This window comes from Carlito syrichta, unplaced genomic scaffold (assembly GCF_000164805.1).
Source record: "Carlito syrichta isolate Samal-C Ts95f unplaced genomic scaffold, Tarsius_syrichta-2.0.1 Scaffold305546, whole genome shotgun sequence".
Lineage (NCBI taxonomy): Eukaryota > Metazoa > Chordata > Mammalia > Primates > Tarsiidae > Carlito > Carlito syrichta.
In genome coordinates, this window is record NW_007249642.1 from 967,333 (window position 1) to 994,477 (window position 27,145).

Here is a 27,145-nt window from a genome sequence, read left to right on the forward strand (position 1 = left end):
GGGGAAAGGGTGAGCCGAGCAGTTCTTCCCAATTCCTTTATTTTCACAATAAATATTTATCACATGTCTAATGGGTCCGGTCATGCGCTTTGCCCTATCAAGTCAGACAAGGTCCTTCCTCAAGAGGCCAACATTCCAGGAGAGAGAAGGCAAGGTTATGACAATGCCCCTTACAGTGATGTTTAGGTCATAGGTGACGGTGATCTGATGGGACCTCATGGGTGGTCTCGTGGGTGGTAACAATGGAGCTGAAAAGGTCCTGTCAAATAGTGATGCCACAGCCACTGCAGCGTGACACATCATGTTTATCACATGATGCTGGTGTAAACAAACCTACCAAGCTGCCAGTCATAAAGGTAGAACACATACAGTTATATATGGTACACAACACTTGATCATGATAACTGGTGTCTAAGGTACCGGTCTATTTACTACACAATCCTTTTATCGTTATTTTAGAGTGCACTCCTTCTGCTTATTAAAAAAAAGTTGACTGGGCTCGGTGGCTCAGCCTGTAATCCCAGCACTTTGGGAGGCCAAGATGAGTAGATTGCCTGAGCCCGCAGGTTTGAGACCAGCTCGGGTAACCTGGCGAGACCTCATCTCCACAATTAAAAAAATAAAATTAGCGGGGCATGGTAGTGCATGCCTATAGTCTGGCTACTTGGAAGGCTGAGGCGGAAGGCTCGCCACAGCCCAACAGGTTGACATTGGGGTGGCTGTGAGCCTCCCACTGCTTTCCAGCCTGGGTGACAGAATGAGAATCCCCCCCAAAAAAAGTTAACTGAAAGGTGCTGTCATCACAGGAGAGGACAGTTCCATGCATGTTGCTGCCCCTGAAGACCTTCCAGGGGGCAAGATGTGGAGGAGGATGACGGTCATATTGACCCTGACCCTGGGTAAGCCTAGGCTCATGTGTGTGTGACTTCGTTTTAAACAAAAAAAGCTTTAAAAAGAAAAAATTAAAGAGTTTTAAAACAAGAAAGCCTACAGAATAAAGATATAAAGAAAATAGTCTTATACAGGTATATAAGGTATTTGTGTTTTAGGTATTATTACAAAAGTCAAAAGGTTAAAAAGAGTAAACATCTGTGAAGTCAAAAAGTTATGGTAATACAGTTAATTTATTATGGAAGAAAAAAATGCTTAAATAAATGTAGTGTAGCCCATGTGTACAGTGTGCATACAGTCCACAGTGGTGGACACCACAGTGATGTCGTAGGGTTCCCAGTGGCTCACCGTCACTCAGTGACTCACCCATCCTATAGGCTCGATCCTGTAAGTGCCCTAGATGAGTGATCCATTAAAAAAAATCTCTTATCCTACATTTTTACTGTACCTTTCCTAGGTTGAGATGCTTACCACTGTTGTCACAATTGCCTGTTCACCTGCTGCACAGGTTTGCAGCCTAGGAGTAATAGGCTAGACCACATAGCCCAAGTGCGCAGCAGGCTAGACCACCTAGGTGTGAGCGTGCTCTGTGATGTTCACATGATGACAAAATCGCCTGATGACACCTTTCTCAGAATGTCTACCTGCATCAAGCAATGCTTGACTGCAACTGCAAAATCAGTTACTTAATTTTGGGGGGGATAAAGGGCTCTGTGGGAAACAGTGCTGGGAGAACATGGGAAAGAATGTCTCTCTTGAGGGAACACTGTGCATTCCCTGAGGATGCTGGCATGAACTGAGCCTGAAGCCTGAGCAGGTCCTGGCCACTGCAGACAGGAAGACCACGCCTTTCCAGGAAGAGATGACTGCAGGACACAGGTCCTGATGGAAACATGGATCCTTTGGCCCACAAGATCTATCCAGACGGTGGGTTTTGGGAGCCAGGCTCCTCACTGCTAGAGTAAGAGTAGACAGATCGCCATGTGTTGTGTGTAGTCATGGACAAGAGCTGGAGACGTCATATGAGGCACATGTCATGTATACAGATTGAGATGGTCACACATGGATACACTTGTGGACATGCACATCTATACACACACACACAGCTCTGTACACCGGCCGATGCACACATGGATTTCTTGGCTCTGAAGACAGAGGGCTGAGCCAATGATGTTCAGCAGCAATGATCCTGACCCTGTGTCGGCTGAGGCCAATGTGTGATGAACACTTGAGGACACAGATTCTGGTATCCAGCACCAAGTCTCAGCACAGGGGACCACATCTACTTGGAATGTAGCTGGTGTCAGGCCTGGAGCAGAAGATATGCAAAATGAGCCTGAGGTATCTTTAGAGCCAGACAGTAAGGAAACTCCAAAGAAAAACAGACACGGACACCCCACATGTAAGAGGCACACGAGCCAGTGGAAAGCCAGACAATAAGGAAACTCCAAGCAAAAACAGACACAGACACCCACACATAAGAGGCACCCAAGCCAGTTCTCTTCGCCAGAGCTGGAACAATCTCAATACCACAATAAAGCAGGGCCAAGTCTCACTCAGCTGGATGCTTGGTCACAATTGCCAGGGACATGTTGCATTGACAGCAGGGGCCCCTGATATGTCAGGGCAAGAATGATGCCTTGCCTCTGTGGCGTCCCTAATACCATTCCTTGTGGAAGGAACCAAGGGTTTCTGGAAGAATGGCTGATACTGGGCCTGGGATGGGAAACAGGCAGGCTGAGCCCGGAGCAGTGTGCTGTGCTGAGAAGTGAGGCTGCATCCGAACAACAGGCCCAAACCTACAGGGAAGGGACACAGCCGACTGAAACAGCTAGATGGCCCAAGCTGGAACGGTGTGAGCAATGGAATAAACACACACCGGTGAATGTGTGTGTCCTGGTGTGATGCTTAAAGGATGGCACGGAGGGGTACATCCCTACTGCCATAGTCCCCAGGTCTGGGGCCGACCCCATTCCTCCAGCTTATGCTGTCTCAGGAGACACCATCTTCTTCTTTCCAAAGGGAAAGACTGAAAGTCAGACCACATGGGCCACGCATTTCAAGATGAGGGGAGGCCACTTGGAAACAAGGAATGTTCCTATATATTTAGGATACAAAGTATGTGTGTAAAAGGTACCATTAGAAATAAACTATAAGAAGAAGCATAAGAAACAAGTGGGAAAGGTGAATCGATGAAAGTAAAACCACGTTGGGGCTTTAGTCCTTCAGGTTTTAATACAAATAAAGCAATGCTGCTTACACAAGCACAGCTGTGCTCAGTTATATGACGTGAAGTTGTGGACTTGTGAGTCCAGGTCTGCCTGTGGGGCTCGCTGGGACTCTGCTAGGTGCAGAGCTGCAGTAATCAGGACAGTGTGGAGTCAGTATAGACAGGTATGTAGGTAAGTGGCGGAGACTTGGGAGTTTATAAACAGTTCCCCCCTACACATGGTCAGTTGATTTCTGGCTAACATCCCAAGGAAATTCAGTGGGAAAAGGATAGTCTCGTCAACAGTGTTGGAACCAATGAACATCCATGATTAAAGAAAAAGTGAATGTGGAGAGAAGAGGACCTTATACATGGTTGGTGGAATGGAGATCAGCACAGTTATTATGGCAAACAGCATGGGGATTCTTTCAAAAATTAAAACTAAACTACCATATGTGCAGCAATCCTTCACTGGAGTATGTATCCAAAGGGATGAAATCAGATCATTGAAGAAAACACCCATGCCAAGCGCTATTCACAACAGCCAGGATACAGATGAGGCTCAGTGTCCATCCACAGATGACAGATCAAGAAAACAGGGTATATGTACACAATGAAGTGCTCTTCAGCCTCCAGAAAGAAGGAAATCCTGCCACTGGTGACAACATGAACCCAGAGGACGTTATGCTAAGTGAAATAAGCCAGGCACAGAAAGACAAACACCACAGGATCTCACTTATTTGTGGAATCTAAAAAAGTCAAACTCACAGAAACAGAGAATAGAACTGGTATCAGGGGCCAGGCAGGAGTGACTGGAGCGATGCTGTGTCCTTTGACCACTTGGAAGGAAAGTTCAAGAAATCTGTTGTGAATGAAATATATTTCATAGACTGTAAGTATTGTCACCACAGTAAAATGAGAAGTGTGTGAGATAATGCGATCATCGACTAGCTTGAGGGACCCATTCCACGTTTTACACATCTATCCAAACATCATGCTGTATGCCAGAATTATACACAACTTTTGTCAATCAAACACTTTTCAAAAAGAAAAAGAACCTCCATCCCCACGTCTCACATTATTTATAAAAGTTAACTCAAAATGGGACCATGAACCTCAACACAAAAGCTAAAGCTTATAAGTTTTATAAACTTGTAGAAGAAAGTATTTAAGGCTTTAAGGTAGGCAAAAATTCCTTAGATAGGGGATAAATGATATGAACCCTAAAAACATCTACAAAGGTAGATTTAAATTTTTTTCTACTCTCCAAAAGGCACAGTGAGAAAAAAAAAAATTAAAGTCAGTCATAGACTGGGAGAACACATCCTAATGCACATATCTGGCAAAACCCTGATGTTCAGAATGCACTGAACTCCACACTATAAGAACAGCCTAATTTTAAAAGTGAGTGAAGGGCACAGTTTGATGCATCATCAAAGGCAATGACTGGCCAATCTTCACATGAGACGATGTTCTACATCATCGGTCATTACAGAAATGGACACTAAAATCACAGAAAGATACTACTCTCACCCACCAGAATGGCTAAAATTACAAGACTGACAACACCGAGAGTCAGTAAAAATGTGGAGTAAGTATAGCTTTCTTATGTATTCTTGGTAGGAGTGAAAAAGGGGTACAACAACTTTGGAAACAAACTTGGTAGTTTCCTACAAAGTTAAAAAAAAAAAAATCCTTATCTTACAACCCAGCGATTCCTTTTCTGGGTATTTACCCAAGAAAAATTGAAAGCCACGTCCACAAAATCTACCGGAATGTTCACATCAGCTTTATTCTTAACAGTCATAAGCTGGAAACAGCCCACACATTCTTCAACTTGCAAACGGATAAATAGACACAACGCGCACACTATTAAGTCACACTCAGCAATGACAGTAGTGAGTGACTGATATCTGTGGATGAATCTTGAAAACATAATGCTGCGTGAAAACAGCTAGAGAAAAGGCTACACGTTCTATTAGTCCACATATCTGAAGTTCTAGAAAAGGTACATGATTCTAGTGACAGAAAGCAGGTCAGAGGCTGACCGTAGTGAGGACTGACTGCAAAAAGTGAGAGGTGACAGCTATGACGGTGTTTGAGTTTGCGAACATGCAGCAACCTCTGCACTTAAAATGAGTACATTTAATTTCAGATAAATGATGCCTCAAGAAAGTTGATTTGAAATAAAAAGAAAACGGTCAGGCAGTTTCACTTTGAACTTATGATCAAAGGGCCCTGAAGTAGCAGTGGAACACCTGACACTGAATGTTGGTTTGTAAATATGATTGTCCAGTAAAAGGAAGTGGGAGCTCCTTGGAGGAGGGCTGACTGGGGGTCTGGCACAGGCCTGGAGAATGAACATGCAAAATGAACCTATAGTACCTTGTGCCAAAAGAGCAGGAAAGTGCCCGATGGCAAACAGGACAAGTTCATGGAGACAGAAGCTGGCCCGAGGGGTCCTGGCCACTCTGTGAACATCAGAAAGCATGACGCCAATAGATTAAAGCACACTGAGATTCACCTGTAAGTCTATGATCACAGGGTGTGTGTGTGTGCATGCATGTGTGTGTGTAGCTGTTCTCAGGTAAAAGTTGTTGGAAAACAAAATATTCACACTGTCTCAGTCTCACCCACGGGTCGCTTGTTAATTACGGGAGGAAGATGCAGAAAGAGACTTGGCAGTCACTCCCTTGACCAAGTGGCTGAGTTTGGCGGCACGCAATGCAAGATGGCCCAATGACATAGGTTGCCTTGCTGGATGGAGGTGTCCTTGCCAGAAAGGTTCGAACTGAATATGCTCCTGAGGAAACAAACTGCTGGGGAGACTCAACCGGCAAACGCAGGTGGGATGTGTGTGGGTGTGTGTGAGCTCATCACAGCCAAACCTATGAGCAATTTACACTTGTGTTCTCTTCAAGGTTTCTAGGAAAGCAGCAACTTCTGTGGAAAAGAATCCACAGAGAGTCATGATTGTGCTTTGCAGTAGTTATTGTGATGACACTGCGAGAGAAGGGCCACCGCTCCCATGGCCTCACTCACAGGGGCCTGTCCCCTCCCCTGTGTCACCATATCTAGAGAGTCAAACAAGGCTGGGCTTGGTGGCTCGTGCCTGTAATCCCAGGACTTTGGGAAGCCGAGGTGACAGCCAAGGTGAGAGGCTTGAGACTGCCATGAGCTGTGATCATGCTACCACACTCCAGCCTGGGTCACAGAGTGAGACCCCCAACTCAAAAGGAAAAAGGAAGGAAGGGAGGAAGAGAAGGAGGGAGGGAGGGAGGGGGTAAGGAAAGAGTGAGTGAGTCAAATGAGACTCATCTATTCCACTATCCTTTGTATTGGTCTGTATATACTTTAGTAAAATTTGATGTTTATTGACAATATGAATGAACTAGTTGCCAAGGACTATGATCACCTTCAACTGGATATCAAAAAGGAAAGCTTTGTACAGAATTAAATTATACTGAGAGTTTGCAGAAAACTTCTGCAGATTGGTGTGTCTACACCTCCTGACATTCTAAGTTGTTGCCCCCCTTAACATGAGATTCTTTGGTCTACCTCCCCCAGATGCTCCAAGGTTCCCGAGTTCTTCAGAGCAGAGCATATTGTCACCACTGTGGCAGTGTGTCTGTCATACATAGCAGAAGTGCTTGACCAACTGTTCAGGGCACAGGGATCTGGGTTCTAGAAACACCGGCAGCCGGTCTCCTTGGTCACTAGCCTTGCATGTAACAGGCTGACTCGGGCACAAAGAAGCCAGTCTATACCCCAAAAAGCTATAAAGTAACACCACTAACTTAATTGTGCTTTTCCTTCTTAGAAAAACCAATATGGTCTCAGGTTATGTCTTCTGGAGCTATGTGAGTATGTGTGTGTCTCTGAATGTGTGGATGTGTGCATGTGTATGTGTGGGTTTCTGTGTTTATGTATGTGTGTGTTTCTATGCATATGAGTCTCTATGTGTGTGTGCTTGTGCCTTGGGGTATGTATGTATGTATAGGCACCTGTGTATTTATGTGTATGTATGCATGTCTGTATGTATGTCTGTGTGTGTGTACATGTGTGTGCCTAATGTGTATGTACATGTGTTTGTGCATATGTGTGTCTGTATGTGTATATGTATATATGGGGTAGCAGGAGAGGGATAGGGCATGAGTAGCACACACCACCCTATCAGTGGGGCTGAGTTCACACCAGGAACAGACCCTGGCCACGCTCTATCCTTTCTCCCAAGTGACGCCAACCCAGAGCCCTTGGTCTGGTTTGCTCGCGTAAGGACCATGGAGGAAGCTTAAATCGCTTCATTTCTTTCTTCGCTTCTCCATGTGAAAACCAGCCACGCTCCCATCCTCTCAGGGAGGATGGGGAAGGAGGTTGCCAAAGCACTCAGATATTCTCAGCATCACTTTCAGCACGCGGTTCTGGGGCAGGAAAGAGCCCCCCCGTTCCCCCCGCCACCGACCACAGCATTGCCTCAGAGTGAGTTTTGAGATGAGCCCCCAAGTCCCACTTCTGGTGCAGACAGAACCCTTCTTACCACAAAAGCGAAGCAGAACACTGCCTTACGGCTCTTCAGCCTGATCCCCTGATCCATTTAAGATCCTTCTACCTCAGGGTTTCTTTCTCAGTGTTCAATTAACATCCAATATAGTTCCAAAAAGGATTTAAGGTCATTAACACAGACACACAGATAAAATTGAAGAGAGGTGACTGAGAAATCTGCAGCTTTCCTAGAAACAGGCAAATATTAGGGAAAGCAGTATCACAGCAGCCACAGCAGCCCTGCGAGGCCGGGCATCGACTTGCTGAGGAGAGGGCAGAACCTGCATGAGAAGTCCATACCATGATGCCTGGGTGATGTGAATGAATGGGGACAGGACCTGGCAGTGGCAGGGACTGTTGGTCACCCGCTCTACATCACTCTCTTCTCACTGGCTGAGCCTCCATTTGAGGGGTGACCAGCCCTCCCCCACGTGACTGAGAAGGGGTGACCCTCTCTCAATGCCAGTGCTCAATCTTGACTTATCCGAGATTAGGTTGGGCGTTGGCAGTCCCAGTCATCAGAGGAAGCATGCTGGGCTGCTTCTCTCCCTCCCCAGGAAAGTCCCTCTCTGCCTCAACACTATCACATCGAGTTGTGATGGCTGGAGTCATAGCAGCTGTCTCACAACCAGGAGGAGAATGAGGACAGTGGGTTGGAGAGAGAGGGAGCGACCCCATCTCTCTGTGACGCTGAGTCACTAAGTTAGCCACCCCAAGACCTGTTCTGTATCTGGCCTTCCTGTTGTGGGCATATGGGCCCTTGTTCGTCACACTGGTCTCCCTCCTGAGCCCAAAGGAAAACTCCACGTGTTGGAACACTCTGCAGGTAGGATGCTGAGGATAGATTTATGGGCAGCAGGATGGGCAGAAGTCACATATGTCTGTTTCTGGTCTGGTCCTCCCAAACAGTCTTTCAACCTCATCCCTCTCCCCTTGCCAGGGTGACTTGCAAGCCATGTGTTGACATATCTGAGCTCCTAACGCTACCCAGGGGCATTGCCAACCCTCAGCACACTGTGGGGCCAAGGGTTAAGCTTTTACTGTATCAAGAAGTCAGGTCTGCCTGCCATGGCAGCCAATATTAGCTGTTCTGCTAATACCATAAGACCATATTAGTTGTTCTGCTAATACAGTGAGGTCGGTCATATTAGTTGTTCTGTTGACAAAGTGAAGTCATATTTGTTGTTCTGCTGACACTGTGAGGCCACATTAGTTGTTCTGCTAATACAATGAGACCGTATTAGTTGTTCTGTTAATACAGCGAGGTACTCTATGTGCTTACTGTTTAAGTCAGTTCGAGTCAGGGTTTTATACCTTGTTGCCAAAAGCTTCTTGTTTCTGGTACGTTCCACCGTGCTGGTCCAGAAGCCTAAACACCACATGAGATTCTTCCCATCGATGCCCGAAATGAAGCCTGTGGATGATGTCCCCAAGGATAGAGCTGTGCTAGGAGCTCTGGTGCCGGACCACGACAGTTTTAACCATGGTATCAGGGAGAGCCGGGCATGACTTCACATAAATAACCCTGGGGCATGTGACACAAATGTGTTCCTGAATCCCAAGCAGAAGAGAACTGGAGCATCTGGGAACTTGTCCCGGGAAGAGTCCTAGAAGTTGGAGGCTTGGACCCTCTCTGTGTAACACATACATTACCCAGGACCTGATCACAAGAGTCGGAGCTTCCCATTCTGGCTGTCTTCCACTAGATGGGCTCTGAACAGCAGGACTGAAGTTTAATTTTTTTCACCAATTAATAAAAGGGCTAGAGGGCAACCCCCTCACGTCTGCTCCCACTGTGGGAACTTTTCTGTCCTCTCAATAAATCCTGCTTTCTCAAAAAAAGAAAAGAAAAAGTGCTAGAGTGCTATGGTGGTGAATACAGAGAATTACCTTGTGGCAAATTCTAATTTCCTAAATAAATAGAGCATTTATGAGAATTCCAATTTGCAAAAAAAAAGCATTTTGCAATTAGAAGCAGCAAACTGGAGGTGCACACGGCAACATAAATACATTGTAAAAATACGGTGCAGCATGAAAAACAGAATAATCCATTCGATTGTGCCATTTATACATATTTAAAATACTGCACGTGAAGCACTATGCACTTCACAGGGAAACATAAAATAAAACAATGCTCTGCTTATGTGTGAGAATAGATGGCTGAGGACAAAGACGGGAGGAGCCAGCAGGACACAAGTAGAGACTTGCACAGGGCAGCGCTGGCATCAGGTCAGCCTGGAAAGGTGATGGGCTCTACCTCCATACTTGAAGTCTAAGAGACATTCTCAGGTCTCCTGCAAAATGCACTCAGCATATGTGACAAGTGATTAAAGAGGAACAGGGAGGGAACCCTCTAAGATTACTGAAGTAATTAAACACTCCCAGAAAATATTTGAAAAAGTAGGTGTCTTTCAAATCTGATTGAACCTTTCCTAGAGCAATAAGTAGACTCTTTGTAACTTCAGTAAAAAATTATTTTACAAAGTTATCATGACCAACCATGACTTAGCCAAAAGTAAAAACATATGTGAATCATGAAAAGATTCTCTCTCCCCCTTTCTCACTAACATACACACACACACACACACACACACACTCACACACACACACACACACACACACACACACACACACACACCCCACACACAAAGCTGGGGCTGTTTATTCAGTATAAGATCATATCAGGGTTTATGTAAATAAGGTTTTGTTCACAGATTACCTCCTTAACTGGGAAAAGAGTATATCAGAAAAACAAAATGGATAAAGAAACAAGAACCCTCTATATACTATTTACAACAGATATACTTTAAGTATAACATAACTAGGATAAAAGATGGGAAATAACATGCAAACAGGTAAACCTGTAGAACTTCTGTGGGTTTATTAATATCGGACAAAGTTGCTTTCAAGACAAAGAGATTGCCAGAGATAAAGAGACATTTCAAAATTATAAAAGGGGTGATTCATCAAGGGAAAAAAATCTAAATGTGTATGCGCCAAATAGTATAGCTTCAAAATACATGAAGCCAAAAACACATAGCTCTGAAAGGAGAAAGAGAAGTCTAGTGATAGTCGGAAATGTCCCCAGTTTATATTTGATAGAACAAACAGACTAAATATCAACAGGGAGACAGAATCTCTGTGCAGCACTCAGCTTGAGATGGGAAACACGCTAACCAACGAGTACAGGGTAAACACTCTTTAAGAGGACACAGACTATGCACGATATCAACCATATGCTAGAATATAAGGCAAGTCTCACATTTCGTTTGAGAAAAAAAACTAGATTAGATTCTCAAACCACAAAGAATTAAGCGAGAAAATCAAAGTCAAAGATGATAAGAAAACCCTTAAGTTCTTGGAAATTAACCAGCACACTGTGAAGTATTTAGTAAAATTATAGAAAAATACATGAACAAATAAATCAATAGACATTAGAAAATATTTTGAAGTGAATATCATGAAAATACTGTAGGATGTAACAGAAGCGGGCTTACAGTGATGTACATAGCTTTAAGCACAATGTATATTAGAAAAGAAGGAAGGCAGAAAAACCAAAGATCTAAGTTTTCATCCCAAGAAACTAAAGAAGACCACATTCAACAAAAACAAAGGAAATAAAAGCAAGAAAAGTTTGCTGAATTATAGACAGACAATAGAGAGAAAGCAGGGTGAGTGCAAAGTTGGATCTGAGCATCTGACTTCCATCACTGGAATCTCAGGTCCTCCAAGAATTTGCAGGGTGGCCTTGAGCAAGTAGGTAAGGCTCTCTGTGATTGCTTCCACACTCACAAAAGGTAGAGTACATCACAGTGCCCTCTCAGAGGACTGTTCCAAAGGTTAAGTGAGTTAGAACATGTTGAAAGTGTCTCCATCATCACGGTCATTAGAATCACCATCATGAACACATGCGGCTCGGGGCAGTCAGTCTGCAACCTTGCTTCAGAGACAAGGACCTGGCACAAGGAAATCAGAGGAAACCTTTCCATAGATGCTTAGGGGGAAAAAAAAACACTTACATTTCTAGGGAAAACGGAACCAAGTGGATTCTATAGGCCCAGGCCCGAAATAAAGGCTATGCTTCTTTCTGTGTTTCAGAATCTAGAAGATTAAATTTGGCATACATTTGGCATCAGTTCTGCAGAGGAATAGAAGAGGAAACATCTCACAGGTACACAATTCAGAAAACCCTGATTTTATTTAATTGTGTATATCCTTGTGAAATGTGTGACACTTTGTGTGCAGTACTTGAATATACACAATGGCATTGTGGAATGGGTTTTTTAAACCCTTTTTCTATGGATTAAAAATATTTTTAATATTTTCTATTAAAGTGTTTTTAAAGATCAGTTCATGGGCATGTCCCTCAAGTTTCTCTCAGTCCGTTTTTTAAAGCTGTATTTGTAACATGATGGTATTTTTCAGACAGCGAGCAAAACTAACTTATAAAACCTAACAGGTAATATCAAAAAGAAAAAAAAATACAAATACACTTAAACAAGGAGGCAAAAACGACAAATGACAAACTACAAAATACTGCTGAGAGAAATTAAAGACCACATACATAAATGGAACAAAACCCCACGTTCGTGGATTGGAAGACTTAATATTGCTAAGATATCAGTATTACCTAGAAAGAGATTTACAGATTCACTGTAATTCCTGCTAAAATCTCAATGATTTTTTTTTTGCATGAATAGAATAATTCATCCTAAGATTCATATATAATCTCAAGGCACCCTGAATAGCCAAAACAATTTTGAAAAGAACAATTTTGAAAAGAACAAACAAATCATACTTCCTGATCTCAAAATTTACTACAAAGCTACATTAATCCAAACAATGTGGCACTGGCAGAAAGACAGACTATGGACAAATGGAATAGAATAGAGAGCCTAGAAATACACCCTCACACATAGGGCCAGTGATTTTTGACAAGGTCAATGACTTTAAGATCATTCAATGGAAAAAGAAGAGCTGTTCTGATGAATACTGCTGGGAAAAACTGGATATCAGCATGCAAAAGGGTGAAGTTGAACCCTTACCTAATACCATGTACAAAAGAGCCCAAACCACACATCTACCAGAAGAAAACATAATGAAAAACTTCATAACGTGGAATTTGGCATGATTCTTTGCCAGACTACAAAAGAAAAAAACAAACTGAGTTTCATCAAAATCAAAAACTGTTGTGCATCTAAAGACACTATCAACAAAATAAAAAGACAATCCTCATTTGCAAACCACATATCTGATACATGATCAAAGTCCAGACTATTTAAAGAACTCTTAAATCTCAACAACTAGAAGCAACCCCATTCAAAAATGTGCAAAAACCAAGAAATGAATGGACATTTCTTCCAAGAAGAATCCAAATGGTTGAGAGGCACATCAAAAGATACACTGTGATAATCATGTCATATTAGCTCTCCTGCAAAAGTGAGGCCACTCTCGCACTAGAACAGGCATCCCAGGACATCTCCAGCACTCACGCTAGCATGAGCCAATCATTAGGGAGATGAGAACCCAACCCCTGTGAGATGACACCTCATACCTTTTGCAATGACATTTCACTTTACTTTCACATTTTTTGGGTGACTAGTATCCAAGAACCAGAAAATAACAAGTGCTGTCTAGGGTGTAGAGTCATGGTTACCCTTGGGCTCTGCTGGTGGGAACGTAAAATGATGTAACTGCTGTGGAAAACAGTAGGGCAGTTCTTCAAAAATTAAACATACCCCATGACCCAGCAATGCCATTGTGGGTTAACACCAAAAAGAATAGAAATCAAGAATTGGATAGATACTGACATTCATGTCAACACTGGATGTGACAGGTGAAATGTAGGTGCAACCCAAGTATCCATCAACGGGTGAACAGAGGGGCAAATTGTGGAATATCTGTACAATGGAATATTACCCAGCCTCAAAAAGGTGGGATTCTGATACGTGCTACAGTATGGAAGGACTCTGAAGAGATTCTGTTAAGTAAAATAAGCCAGACACAAAAGTATAAATGTGGTATGATTCCACTTACATGAAGTACCTAAAACAGTCCAACTCATAGAGACATAAAGTAGATTAGAAGTCATAGCTTAAATTTCTAATGGCAAATGTCTACTTTACTACATTGGAGGTTACTGGAGTAAATGCAAAACGGCAAATGTGTATTTTACCATAATAATTAAAAAACAAAAAAACAGAAATAGCCAGGCACACTGGCTCACACCTGTAATCCCAGCCCTTTGGGAGGCAGAGACGAGAGGATTGCCTGAGCCCAGGGGTTCGAGACCAGCCTGGGCAATGTGGTGAGACCTCATCTCAACAGTAAATAAAAAAATTAGCCAGGCATGGGGCACATGCCTGTAACTCCAGCTACTTGGAAGACTGAAGTGGAAAGATCTTCTGAGCCCAGAAGGTCCAGGCCACCGTGGCCGTGAGCGTGCCACTGTACTCCAACCTAGGTGACAGAGTAAGACTCCGACTGAAATCAGAAACAAAACCCAGAAATACCCAAACAATTTTTGTTTCTCCTCAGGCCCTCCTCATGGTTAAGGAAAAGAGATATAACAAAAACCAGAGAACAGGCATGTACTTTTAAATGTCACTGGATTTACACGAGCCAACTGATGGACACCTATATTTCAATCTACAGGACTATCAGCTGATTTTCAAAGAAATAGTCAAACCCCCAAATCACAGCTCAGAGGAGCTCCAAGCTTGGTCACCCAGTCATGTAACCTTTTTTTGCTTTTTAAATCCTAAAACTAATGGGAAAAGCAAAAGAAAGGTAGGAGTCACAAAATCTGTCTTATTAGTCTACACAGCAGGAAGCAAAAGTAATATAGGCCAATAGTTAAATACATGAAATAAAGAAAAAAGAAGAAAATTAAAGGAACTTTTCAGTATAGAACAAGGAAAATAATTAGCCCCAAACACTGTGATGACCATGTCATGAGAGCTCTCCTGCAAAGTGAGGCTGCTCTCCGGGTAGAACGGGCTTCCGAGGACATCTCCAGCACTCGTGCCAATGTGAACACATGTCACCGAGGAACTTATCAATGTCATAAAAATATCCCCAAACTGTCATCTGACCTTTCAAAATGATACTGGCATTTTCATCTTGCAATTCTAACTTTATTTAGACTCGAAACAACACTTCCACATATGGACCATGCCTAAATTCTCATCCCATCGGCCCACAGAGCAGTAGCTGAAGGCCACTAAGACCACCAGGACTGAAGCCACAGTGGCTGGGTGGCTTGTGGCATCTTGACTCGATGTTTGGCCACATCCTCTGTGGCTGAAGACTCCCAAGAGATGTCTGAGTGGAGCTTCCCTGTATCCCTTGAGCCACTTGATGGAATTTTCACGGCAGCCAGTGTACTCTCATGAGGCCCTCTGGGCAGCCCAGGCATGGGGCCTGTCCTCTTCTGTAAGCGGCTGTGGAAACTGAACAGCAGCAGGCATGCCTCTGCCTGCCAGCAGGGACCAACACCCAGTAAAGAATCCAAACCGTCACTGTGACGCCTCTGGCTAAGCCAGGCCCGGAGGCCATCTCTCCCGGCTCCACATGCAGGGCTCAACAGGAGTGCAGGGTTCCCTGGGGACACAGATGGCTTTAAGGGAGTAACTAGCAGACTCTCATTACTCTCACACCCTCCACAATAGTTCCTGAAACCCACAACTAGAACAGAGGCAGGTTCTGTCCCAGCCATTGACTCCTCCCATGCCCTGCTGACCAGTGCCAGATGCACTGCCCCAGCTGGTAACCTCCAGAGCACCAAGTAAAGGTCATCTGAAACATTGCAGTCTTTACCGAGAAAGCCAAGGTCATTAATGAACCGGTAATACATCTTCCAGGGAGCAGAGAGGTTTCTAATCGTTTGTATTCGACAAAGCTGAAGGGAACCTAATGTCATCAATAGACCGTTTAAACAGCTTTTGCTGAAAGACCACCATGTGATTTTTGGCTGAAATCTGAAGCATTCAAAAAAACTGAGGAATCTGCTCTAAGAAAAGGAGTTCCTCTGACTGATTTCTCGATCAACAAAGCTGACTTCTTAGGAACATGATTACACCAAAGCCTATCCCTTCCTAGTAGTCTGTAATATTCACCACTGAATGCAGAATATATAATCAACAACAAAAACGCTCTATCCGTGTCACTAAAAAATCAATCTCCAGTAAATGTAGCTTTCACGCTTAACAGCTAATTAACCAACTCCATAGCATTTATGTTGTTTTGATTAATGATTTACCAATACTAATTGTAATGTTAAGTCAATCCTAAAGGGTTTTTAAGGCAGAGGCTGATAGCCACAGGATTTAAAAAAAAAAAATTAAATTGTATCTATATTAATTTTTTTGACTGTAGATATGTGTGATAGGAGGATCAATAAATGATCTTGAACCTCAAAATATTTTCTAGGATAAAATTCTGAGGAGGAATGAAAATAGAAAAGGGAGCAGCTGGGCTCGGTGGCTCAGCCTGTAATCCCGCGCCTTTGGGAGGCTGAGGTGAGTGGATTGCCTGAGCCTGCGGGTTCGAGACCCACCTGGGCAGGGAGACCTCATCTCTACAATAAATCAAAAAATTAGCCGGGCGTAGTAGCACACGCCTGTAGTTCCGGCTACTCGGAAGGCTGAGGCGGAAGGATCGCCGGAGCCCAGCAGGTCGAGGCTGCGGTGGCCGGGAGCGGCCACTGTACTCCAGTCTGGGCGACAGAGTGAGTCTCCAACTCAAAAAAAAAAAAAAGAAAAAAAGAAAAGGGAGCAATATAAAATTCCAAATATCATAGAAAGTCTGCTTATTAAGTGAATGGTTGTGGATATCAAACTGTTAGGGCATTTATAGAATCTACTAGATAAAGATAAATTTCATTTATAAATGCCAATATTTATAATGCACTGGAAATTACATGCTTTGCAACTATTTAAAATTATTTTTAAAATTTAGATGTCCATTTGAAAATATCCTAGAGTGTGTGCAATCTCATAAAATTCTTTTTTTTTTTTTTTGACTTGGAGTCTCACTCCTTCACCCAGGCTGGGGTGCAGTGAATGCACACTCACGGCCACCCCAGCGTCGATCTGCTGGGCTCTGGTGATACTTCCACCTCAGCTTTCCAGGTAGCCAGAACTACAGGCATGCTACTACACCCAGCTATTTTAAAAATTTTATTGTAGAGTTGAGGTCTTGCCAAGTTGCCCGGGTTGGTCTCGAACCCGCAGACTCAGGCAATCCACTTGCTTTGGCATCCCAAAGTGCTGGGATTACAGGCTGAGCCACCGAGCCTGGCCACAAAATTCTTTTAGGAGTCATGTGAATGGAAAATGTTGAGGACCACAGCAGCAGAACTGGGTGTGGCCAGAAGCTGACTTGGAGGTGGTGGGGTCAGGAAGGGAAGGAGAAGGGTGGCCCCTCATTTTCAGGCAGGGGGCAACTGGGAGGCCCTGTGGAAAAGTGTGCACACACAAATGTGCTCACACAACCATGTACACATGCACAAACATAAACACGAGCACACAGCACACATGTATATACACACACATGTACACACGCAGGCATACACATGCAAACATGCACACACATCAGCACATACAAGCAAAGTATGCACACACAAGCACATGCATGCACATGTGCCCATGCGCACGTGCACACACACACACACACACTTTCTCTCTCTCTCTCTCTCTCTCTCTCTCTCTCTCTCTCTCTCTCCCCCTCTATCTCTCTCTCTCTCTCTCTCTGATACTACATCTTCTCCTCTGGCAGGAAATAAGCTTCAGAATATTTTTATTAATGACAAGTTAAGTGATGTTTGGCAAAAGAGAAACAAGCTTATTGGGTCTCCAGGAAGTGCCAGTCCCGGATGACCCATTGGGCCTTGGAATCCTCAGATGAGACCCCTCACCTCCTCCAACAGGAGCTGGAGAGAGGCCACTCCTGACCTTCCCACCCCAGGAAATGACGTGCAGATCAAACTATCATTTTGGATCACATGCTTTAAAAATCCACCTCACCCCTTCCTCTGAGCTGCCTTGCCTTGGGAACACTGGATCTCGGACTCATTCATTCCTTCAACAATAACCATCTATAGGCATTGAGTCTGCCCTAGCCCATGCTTGCTCAGCCCTGGGACCACAGTCGTTAAGCCACACCCAGGACCACAGGAGGCAAGCCACTCCCAAGCCCTGCGTCCACTCGGGGAGTCAGTCTCAGCACCCACAAGATGTCCTGAGTCACCTTTCTCTCACATGTCACCTCCTCTAGGACTCTCTAGACAACCTCTGCTTAACTCTAGTCCCTATCACTGCTCTGGGGACACCCAATGGTGGCACTGAGACATCAGTTTCTGCAGTGCTGCTTGGGCACAGGCTACTTTGGGGAAGCCGTGCACCTCCACTCCCCAGGCTTCTGGAATCATGGTTCAGGCATTGGGGGAGTCTGGAGAGACACCGCAGTCACCTGGGGCATCCTCCACGGGCCATCACCCACTGTGGAGAGAACAGATAAAGACACTGAGTCTGTTACCCACCGGTAGTTCAGCCCTAACAGCACTCTCACAAGGTGGGTCACCTGCCAGCGCGATTCAGTCACCAAGCAGGGACGACAAACTAGAACAAGGGGCCATTAGGCCTGTGTGAGCGCCCAGCCTGATCTTCCCATGTGTGAGAGGCTGAACACTCATAGCTCACAACTACCCGAAAAGCCTCCTGCTTTGAAGGCTATCGACAAGATGCCTTGGTGCACACACATTCAAGACCCTCTCTCTTTCTCTCTCTCTCTCTCCTTCTAGTATGAGACTCTCAGGGTCAGAGCAGGGGCTACACTTAAGTTTAAGTTACTATTTACAGGGCTCCAGATAATCTTAGACATATGACACAGACCTCAGAGCTGGACTCTGACAGTCTCTGCGCAGGACTCCTTCCTGGGCCTAGCTTTCTTCTTAAGAATTGCCTTCAGCTTCTAAGTGTCTTATTCATTCACTCATTTAGCAGATGCTTAATAAGCATTTTCTACATGCTAGGTACCGCTCTGGATGTTAGAGATACAGCAGTAAACAGAAGAAAACTACTGCCCTTGTGCTCTAATGGAAGAAACAAACACAGACAGGCACTATGTCATGTCACATAGTGTCGGATGCCATAAAGAATTCACATGGTCCAGTGACCCCTTCCTTGGCACAACTCAATGGAGAAAAACACATCCAAAGTTTCTCTGCCAATTCACTACCCACCTTGTCCAAGGTCTTCTGAAAAAGTTAAAGGTCAAACCTTTGCCTGATAGGTATTCTGAAAACCAGATGCAAAGCAATGAAAGGAATCAGGCTCCTCACACCTCATGGTTCACGTTTACCTGCACAGAGGGTGTCAGGATGGGCACCATCAAAAAGGAAGGCCCAGGGCACAGTTCAGACACTACTTCCATAAACAAGGCAACAGAGGACTTCTTGTCTCTATATAATGACTGGGAAAGGATGCTGAAGCTTCTCTCCAAGACGCGAAACCGACTTGTTTCCTACCAACTTGGGTGGCACTGGCACAGTGACATGCAACGGTGACTGCAGCTGGCTCCTCCTCCTTGCCCCACTTCCTGTGAGATACCAGACCCCTCACTCTATCCCTGCAGCCAGGGCTGGCTCCCCTTCATTCCTCCTGTTTTCCCTTCTGGAGAAGGAACGGATCTGAGGTCGGGTTCCGGCTCTCAGCCAACGTCACCCACGGGATAATTACATCTCCTTTCCAGACAGCTCTCGTTGTTTCGGTGCCTGGCCTTCTGTATGACAGAAAAGGGACCTTGACGGAACCCTTGGTGCAGAGCAGCACTGTGACATGCAGGATGGGAGTGACACCTGCTTCTCCTGTCACCCTCTACCATCCTGGCCTCTCTCATCGAGATGGCTTCAGGTCTCTGATTGCCCCATGTCCCTTCACTCTCTCTTCCCTGCTCCAATGTCCCTGCCCCACACTGACACCTTCCCTGGCACTTGCTGGTGCCTCTGTTCACGCTCCTGGCACCCGAGCTTCTCCATACAGATGGCCATGTGCATGCTGGGTCCAAATGTGCCACTTCAGGGTAGGTGCCCTCGGTCACCACTGGGGTCACCACATGACGTTCCTGCTCCGATTTGCACCGTGCCTGGCTCGCAGCAGGTGCTGGGCTGTCAGCTGATCTATCAAACTCGAATAGCTCGATGGGAGCATGCTGAACCCGAGTGGGACAGCGTGATTGCAACACACTTAATAAGCATTTCCTACATGCTAGGTACCGCTCTGGATAGTAGAGATATAGCAGTAAACAGAAGAAAACTACTGCCCTTGTGCTCTAATGGAAGAAACAAACACAGACAGGCACCATGTCATGTCACGTGACGCCGACACCCGGCACTATGTCCCACTCAGCACAGAATGACCACACTGCATGATGTTCTCTTTCTACTGATAGAAGAGATGGCGTCAACAAACACACATGACAGTGTTTTTAGTAATTTTTTGGAAAAGACCAAGTCAACTGACTCATGGTAGAGAACACCATCAAACCCCTCAGCAAGCCACGTCCCACAGGAAGACTCAACCAATGATCTGGGAATCTTGCTGTTCATCCAAGGAAATTCCCACCCTAGAAGAAATCAGTCTCGAATGAACAAACCTTATCCTACCGATGAGCTGAGCAGACCACGGGGGAGCACCACGGTGGGGGGGAGAGGAGGCAGGAAAGGAAGGCCCACAAACACATCTCCATTCCAGCGGTACCCTGAACCACAGCAAACAATTCCAGACCCTCCCCCAGTCCCTCCTACTCTGAGAATTCCTCTTCCAGGCACTCCTGTCTGCTCCAACAACGCACTCTCCCAGGATGCAGAGCACTGTGTACCTACGCCAGCTGAGGAACAATCAACTTCAGTGTCTTACCTTTTTATAGAAGCCATCGATTCTTATTCACAAGACATAGTTCAATAAATATAAGACTCTAGTTTATACACTAACACGGCAGTTTTCGCCTAACTTGAAAAAACAGTCTAAGTATCAGATGGTCTCTGAGTTAGAGATAGTGAGGGGGGAGATCAGATTTTCTTAAGACTCAGGGATACAGGGGGAAAACACAGGTGCCAGACTGGGAAGATGTCTGGTCCAAAGGACACAAAATTTCAGTCAGGAGAGTAAGTTCAGAAGCTGTAGAGGGTGACAGTTAGGCCATATGGTTATGACAGTCATGAACAATGTATCGTAAACTGCCAGGGTAGATTGTAAATGTTCTCCCACAAGTAAACCTGTGAGGCAGCTTTAGTCATTCTACAACAGATAGCTATCTTAAACGTCATATTCTACACAACAAATACAATTTTAATAGTTATTTGATAATTAAAAATTAATTCATTAACATCAAAAAGAGGAAAAAAGTTCAAAAGAGAAAATTTAAAGTTGATCTAGCCAAGAAGAAAGACCTAAAAGTTCAAGTACAGGAGGAGACAGCAGCAATGTCAGAGACCTCTGTTAATTCACTGTCTTGCTCCATACAAAATGACCAATTTCCATCTGCTGTCTGTGTTATGTGGACACTGCAGGTTCTTGAAACAGGGTCCCGGGTTCAAAATCCTGTCTCTGCCACAGAACAGCTGCATGACTTTCCAGTAACTTCCTAGTGCTTCTGTTAAACATGGAAACATTGACTCTATCAGTCAGAGGTGACCAACCATGCACGGTCTGGTGGCCCTTGTCTCAGTCCTCTGTATTCCCTGAAAAAGTGTGCACTTAATATTAGCACTAGTATAAAAACATTGGGGCAGTGTCAGTAACCTTCTCAGGGTGCTATACAAGGATTAACTGTGTCAATATGACTAAAACCCTAGGGGTGGTACCTCTTCCATAGAAAGTGCTCAATTGATGTCAACTATGTTTTGCTTATATCCATGGGAAAGGATATTTTTCAGCATATTTTAAAAATTGTATACAAAAAATTACCAGGCATGAACAATGAGCTATCTTAGTTTTACTCTTGTGCACTGGAGAGTTTTCTAAACCTGACTACCTAGCTAGCTGTCTATGGACTGGTGTAACAATTTAATTTGTGCTTTGGTGGGAAAATTTGAGAACCACACAAAACTTAAATTTCATGCTTCAATGGCACTGTGACTCAAATCTATAATAATGTGTTAACTTCTACAGACTGAACCAGTAATCCATCAGAGTCCCAAAGGTTTGGACAGACAGAGCTGAACATTATTGAATTCTGTGAAAACAAAACTCAAACCAAAACCAAATAAACAAAAAACATACCACTACTCGAAGGCCACCTGAAATCATTCGTAAATAAGACTTTGACTTTGGGTGTTCTGTTTTGCTTTTGCAGCATGCCGTAAAAGCAATTACTATTCCATTACTGTTCACACAAGAGAAAATTACCAGCTTGTAATTTAGAGGCAAGTGGAGTAGAGAGAAGAAAATGGAGCCGCCCTCTGTAGTTTCCAAGAAGAAGCAGACAGCAGATTCCGTGGTTAAAAAACACAACGTTCACTGCACCAAACAATCGTCTGAACTGTTTCATGTCTATTCATGAGAGAGAACCATCAGTGAGGAGTAGGGTGAGGAAAAATGACAGAAAAAGACAATAGAAAGAGGAAGAAGGGAGCATGTCTTTTAAACTCAAATTGTTATTTCTGGCCCATTAAAACATCAAAATCCACATGAAAACTGCTGATCTCCAAAGAAAACTGTCAAAAATGAGCCATAATTCAAGTATTGTACACTCAGGGAGAGTAAAGAAAACTTGTAGATTTAACATCGGTCGCCTAAGAAAATTGCTTGTAGTTTTATACATGCATTTTTACAAAATTTCCACATTTCTCAGATCTATGGTCTGGCTATTGACACATTTTCAGGTCGGGGGAGAGTGTGAAATATGTCTGGTAGGTTTCAGGTGAAAGTCTTCGTATGTGCCACCTTAGAGAATATTCTGGGTCTCTTCACTTTAAAAAGATAGTTATCAAGTAAATATACCCAGGGTAGAAGACGACTGAATCTCACAGTTCCTTCCAGGAAACAAAGAATTACTATTAGGGGAAAAGTGCCCAGCACTGAACTCAAACAGACTGCGGGTGATGACTCCAAGCAGCAGCATTTAAGAAAGAGCCACAAAGACTCAGAAAAGGAACAGGACAAGACTAGCCCCTCACCCCCAACCGCCCAGCTCCCAGTGAGTGCCCAGCATCCTCACAGCATTCAAAGAGGGGCCTCTGAGGTTGGCTGCTTTCCAGAAGCCGCCCCAAGACACAGCCCCATCCCCAGGCTCCTTTCAGCAGCCAGCCTGTCTCCCAGTTTCACCTCATTACATTTAAAATTTCCAAAGTCTTTTGTTCTGGCCTGGAAAGTGCTATTTCTTAACCTTTCCACTCAATTGATTTCCAAAGATGAAACCAACTTCACCCAAAATGCATCCGCTTTAGGCTTAAGGAAGCTTTGAAGGCTGCTTTCGAGTGAAGACCCGGAACCTGATCAATAGTGCTATTGAAAATATGACTAGATGGAGAGCCACATTTATCTGCTGTTGTGGCTTTTATTAAAGCAGCTTAAATCCTTTGCAAATAAGCTCTTCCAGAGAGCCGGGTCGATAGGATGGCAGAGACCTCCAGAGACCCATCCAGCAAACCCCACCAAGGCCATGGGAGGAAGGAGAGTCATACCCGTGGAGCTGGAAAACCTGCCCCCTCCCTCTCCAGAACAGTCTGCTCAAGGCTAAGGCTTGCATAAGCTGCATTTGCAAATGGATTTGGCTGTGAACGCAGGATTGTTCAATGCAAATATTTCTTCCCTGGTGGCACAGCTCAGTTGAAAAGAGAGGCTGAAAATTAGCTAGCTGTGATGAGGGCAAAGCACCGCTCTGATCACAGGGACAATAATAGAGCCCAATGGCCTGGAGTGTCTTTAATTTGGTATGGAGACGTTGCCTCCTTACTCCCTGCACATGTAGCCACCGCTGGAGAGCTAACTCGCACCTGTTCCCATCCCTTTTTTTATCTACCTACTTAAGTAGCAAACACAGAAATTAGACACACTATGAATAAAAGAGGGCTGGCTCAAGACGTCCTCTCCTTCAGTGCAGTGAATCCTCCAGGACTGATCTGTGTACACGCACTATGCAGGAGGCCCAGGTGCCGGTCTCTGTCGGGCTGTCAGCTTTCTTTCTCCCAGAGCTGCAGTTTTGGATGTTTTATCTGACCCTCCCTTTTCTCTGAGAACTGTCTAGGCTGTGGTCCACATGGAATCGTCAACCTGAGAATGAGTGTGTGGCACACTATCCCCGCAAGAAACTAAGGATTTATATGAAAATGAACCTCAAATTCTGGAAAATGCACAAGACTAAGAATTCATAAATTCCACTGATCTAGTGAGTTCCATGGTGCTTGCAACACAAGGAAAAGAGTAAGTTATAAAAGGGAAAACAGAACGTGTCCACACATGCACGTCAGCAGAGCCCTCATCTGTCCGTAACCCTATGGGGCGGGTGGCAGAGAAGGGTACTGGGCACAAAGTCACTGTCCGGGAGAACCGTCCAGGGCTGGGAAACTTAAATCTAGTATGTTGAGCCTCTGATTATTTCATGACTTCTAGATGTGCACAATCTTAGTGTCTTGGAGCTGTGTGCATTTTCCTTGATCAGGCTCTCCTTGCTGGTACTATTTTCTCTCCCTATCTTCCCCTCTTCCTTTCATCATTTCTCCCTCCCTAGGGCCAAATGCAAACAAACAAAAAACGACTAGATCTTTCTCTTGTTGTTTAATTTCCTCCACCAACAAGCCCTCCTTTCAGCCTGGGAGCCTCAAAGGAGGGCTGAGTGTGGACCAACCAGGGCCTGCCTGCGTGTGCCCCGGGCTCTGCCTACATGTGCACTGGGTCCTGCTTGCGTGTGCATTGTCACTACCAGCCTGTGGACCCATCCCTGCCTGCATGTGCATTGTCAGTACCCGTGTGTGAACCGAGCCCTGTCTGTGCATCCATCCCTGCTTGCGCATGCACTGTCCCTGCTTGTCTGTGGACCCATCCCTGCCTGCGTGTGCACCCGTCATTCCTGCCCGTCATCCTTGTGTGTGCATTCATCATCCCTGCCTGCGTGTGCACCGGCCCTGCCTGTGCATGCACCCATTGTCCCTGCTTGAGTGTACACCCGTTGTTCCTGTGTGCGTGTGCACCATCCCTGCCTGTGTGTACACTTATAGTCCCTGCCTGCGTGTGCATTTGTCACCCCTGCCTGCATGTGCACCGTCCCTGCCTGTGTGTGCACTGTCCCTGCCTGCGTGTGCACCTGTTGTCCCAGCCTGTGTGTGCCAGCTCTCCCAGTCCTGTCACCTCAACCAGCGACAGGGAGCTAGGAACATATGGATCCACCCCTTCACTATCCAGCCTCCTCCAGAGTTCACCAGCAGTGATGTGCATTATTTTACTTAAGCAAGAGTGCACATTCTCACAGATCAAGCAACTTCCAAGTTGGAGAAGGAAAAAAAAGACTCTAGGGTTTTAAATGATGATGCATTGAAATGTAAAATATTTGCTTCAGAATACAAGCCACTTCTTTTTTGGGGCAAGAGCACTAAAGCAGCATCAAAATAGAAGTCCAATTTAAAAATCAGACAGCATCTCGAATTGGGTAATAGTACAGGCCACACTGGGCCATGCCACGCTTACTTACTTCTCTGGAGAAACAGGGAAAGAAAGGCCTCCATGCAGAGAGGAAAGGGTGAACAAAGTCTGCTCCTTTTACTCCTGGACAGGCTGAATACAAACCAAGGTGGCAGCCACCTTTAGGAGATGGATTTCTAAAAGCCACACAGAAGACAAACTGGAAGGCCAGCACAGCTGTCAGAGGTTAGGATGAGAGGGTGGAGCACCTGGGTCCCTGGTGACTGGACACACAGGCGATCCAGGTTATGCTAAAATACAGGACGTCCGGAATGTCCAGTTTACTTGGGAGTCTTTGAGGCAGGATGCCAAGAAATGCCAGGAGGAGGAAGGGACAGCTCGTGGGGCCTCGAAGACACCACGAGTGCGGCTGCACCTGTCCCTGCCTGAGTGTCCACCACCAGGTGGCGTCTGGCTGTAACTGTGTGCCCTCCATCTCGGTCTCCTGTGCAAACCGCACCGCCCTCCACTCGGCCCCCCACAAGGTCCCAGCGCAAGGACAATCCCTCTTCCACGCTCGGGACCGCGGAGAACTCCAGGACGCCACGGCCCTGCGCAAACACGCCGGCCAACCCACGAAAGGAACTTTAGAGAAAGGTGGGGAGGGACGCCTGGGGCTGCGAAGACACGGCCGTCGGAGACGCAATCTCCACTCCTCCGCCAGGAAGGGCTCCCCTGGAAAAAAGTCGGGCTTTAGGGTCAGAAGGGACTTGTGACTTGCGGGGAGACGAGGGGACCCGTAGAGGTCGGAGCTGCCACTAACCACACCCTTGCCGGGGACCTCTGGGCTGGCCCCTCCACTCCCTCCCTGTGGCCGTAGACGCGGCCCCCACCGCGCCTTTCCTCCGAGCGGGCCACTCTGTGGCCTCCTCGCTCCCAGGCGGGGACGCCAGCCGACCGCGGCCAGCGTTTCCGCGCCCCGCTCCTGGCCCGCTCCTTGGCCCAAAGTTAAGTAGGAAAAGCCCCAGAGCGGACTCCTGCCCTCGAGCCCCGCGGGTCTCACGCCCCCCGCCCAGGGCCAGCGGAGGCTGCGGCTGAGAGGGGCTCCACGCGGGCCCGAAGGCGCACACAGAGAACCCAGAACTCCACTGCGCGGCAGAGTGCAAGGGGCGGCACGGGCGCAGGGGAAGCGTGGGAAGGCGCGGGGGGAGGGGGGTCTCGGGGTCAAGGGATGAGGAGCGCAGGGGCGAGTGCAAGGATGCGGAGGGCCACGGGAGTGCAGGAGAAAGCACTGGGCGCAGGAGCGCCGGCGGAGTGGGAGAGAGGGAACGCGGGAGCGCAGGGTCAGCGCAGGAGGGGCAAGGGGGTGCAGGGGGGCTAGGGGGCGTGGGAGCTCAGGGGCAGCGCAGAAGGGGCGCGGGGGTGCAGAGGGAGCCCAAGGGCAGTGCAGGGAGAGCCCAGGGACCGCGCGGGGGCCTCTCCCATCCTCTCCCCAGCGCTACCTCCTGGAAGAGCTCCAGGCTGTAGGTGTTGTCGTCGTCCGCGAAGAAGAGCACGCCAGGCGGCGCGCGCCGGTGCCGATGGCGCTGTCGCAGCCAGGCCAGGCCGGCGTTGCGCTGCTCCGTGGCGCGCGGCAGCCCGGGCCGCTTGTAGCGCCGCGGCGTGGGCACGTGCAGGTGCGTGCAGGGTAGCCCAGCGCGCGCCAAGAGGCGGCTGACCAGCGCGCTGCGCGCCGCCGCGTCCTCCACCAGGATCCAGTGCAGCCGCGCCACCTGGCGCAGCGTGTTGGCCAGGCGCGTGAGCTCGGCCTTCTGCGCGGGGCGCCGGTAGGTGGGCGTGATGGCGTAGATGGTGGGCAGCTCGGGCGCGGGGGACGGGCCGCGGG

The 27,145-nt window shown here is 46.3% G+C and overlaps 1 protein-coding gene across 2 annotated transcripts in view; it reads right to left on the minus strand.

Moving 5' to 3' along the window:
* B3GAT2 (beta-1,3-glucuronyltransferase 2) overlaps positions 1–27,125 on the minus strand; it is a 51,152-nt gene extending 24,027 nt beyond the window's left edge. The window contains exon 1 of one of the 2 annotated variants that reach the window (XM_021714269.1): positions 26,979–27,125. The gene's annotated coding sequence lies outside the window, so the exon portion shown is untranslated. Of the gene's footprint in view, positions 1–26,762 lie in introns of both variants that reach the window. The other variant, XM_008061726.2, reaches the window with a different exon arrangement.
* Between the last annotated feature and the right edge of the window lie 20 nt (positions 27,126–27,145).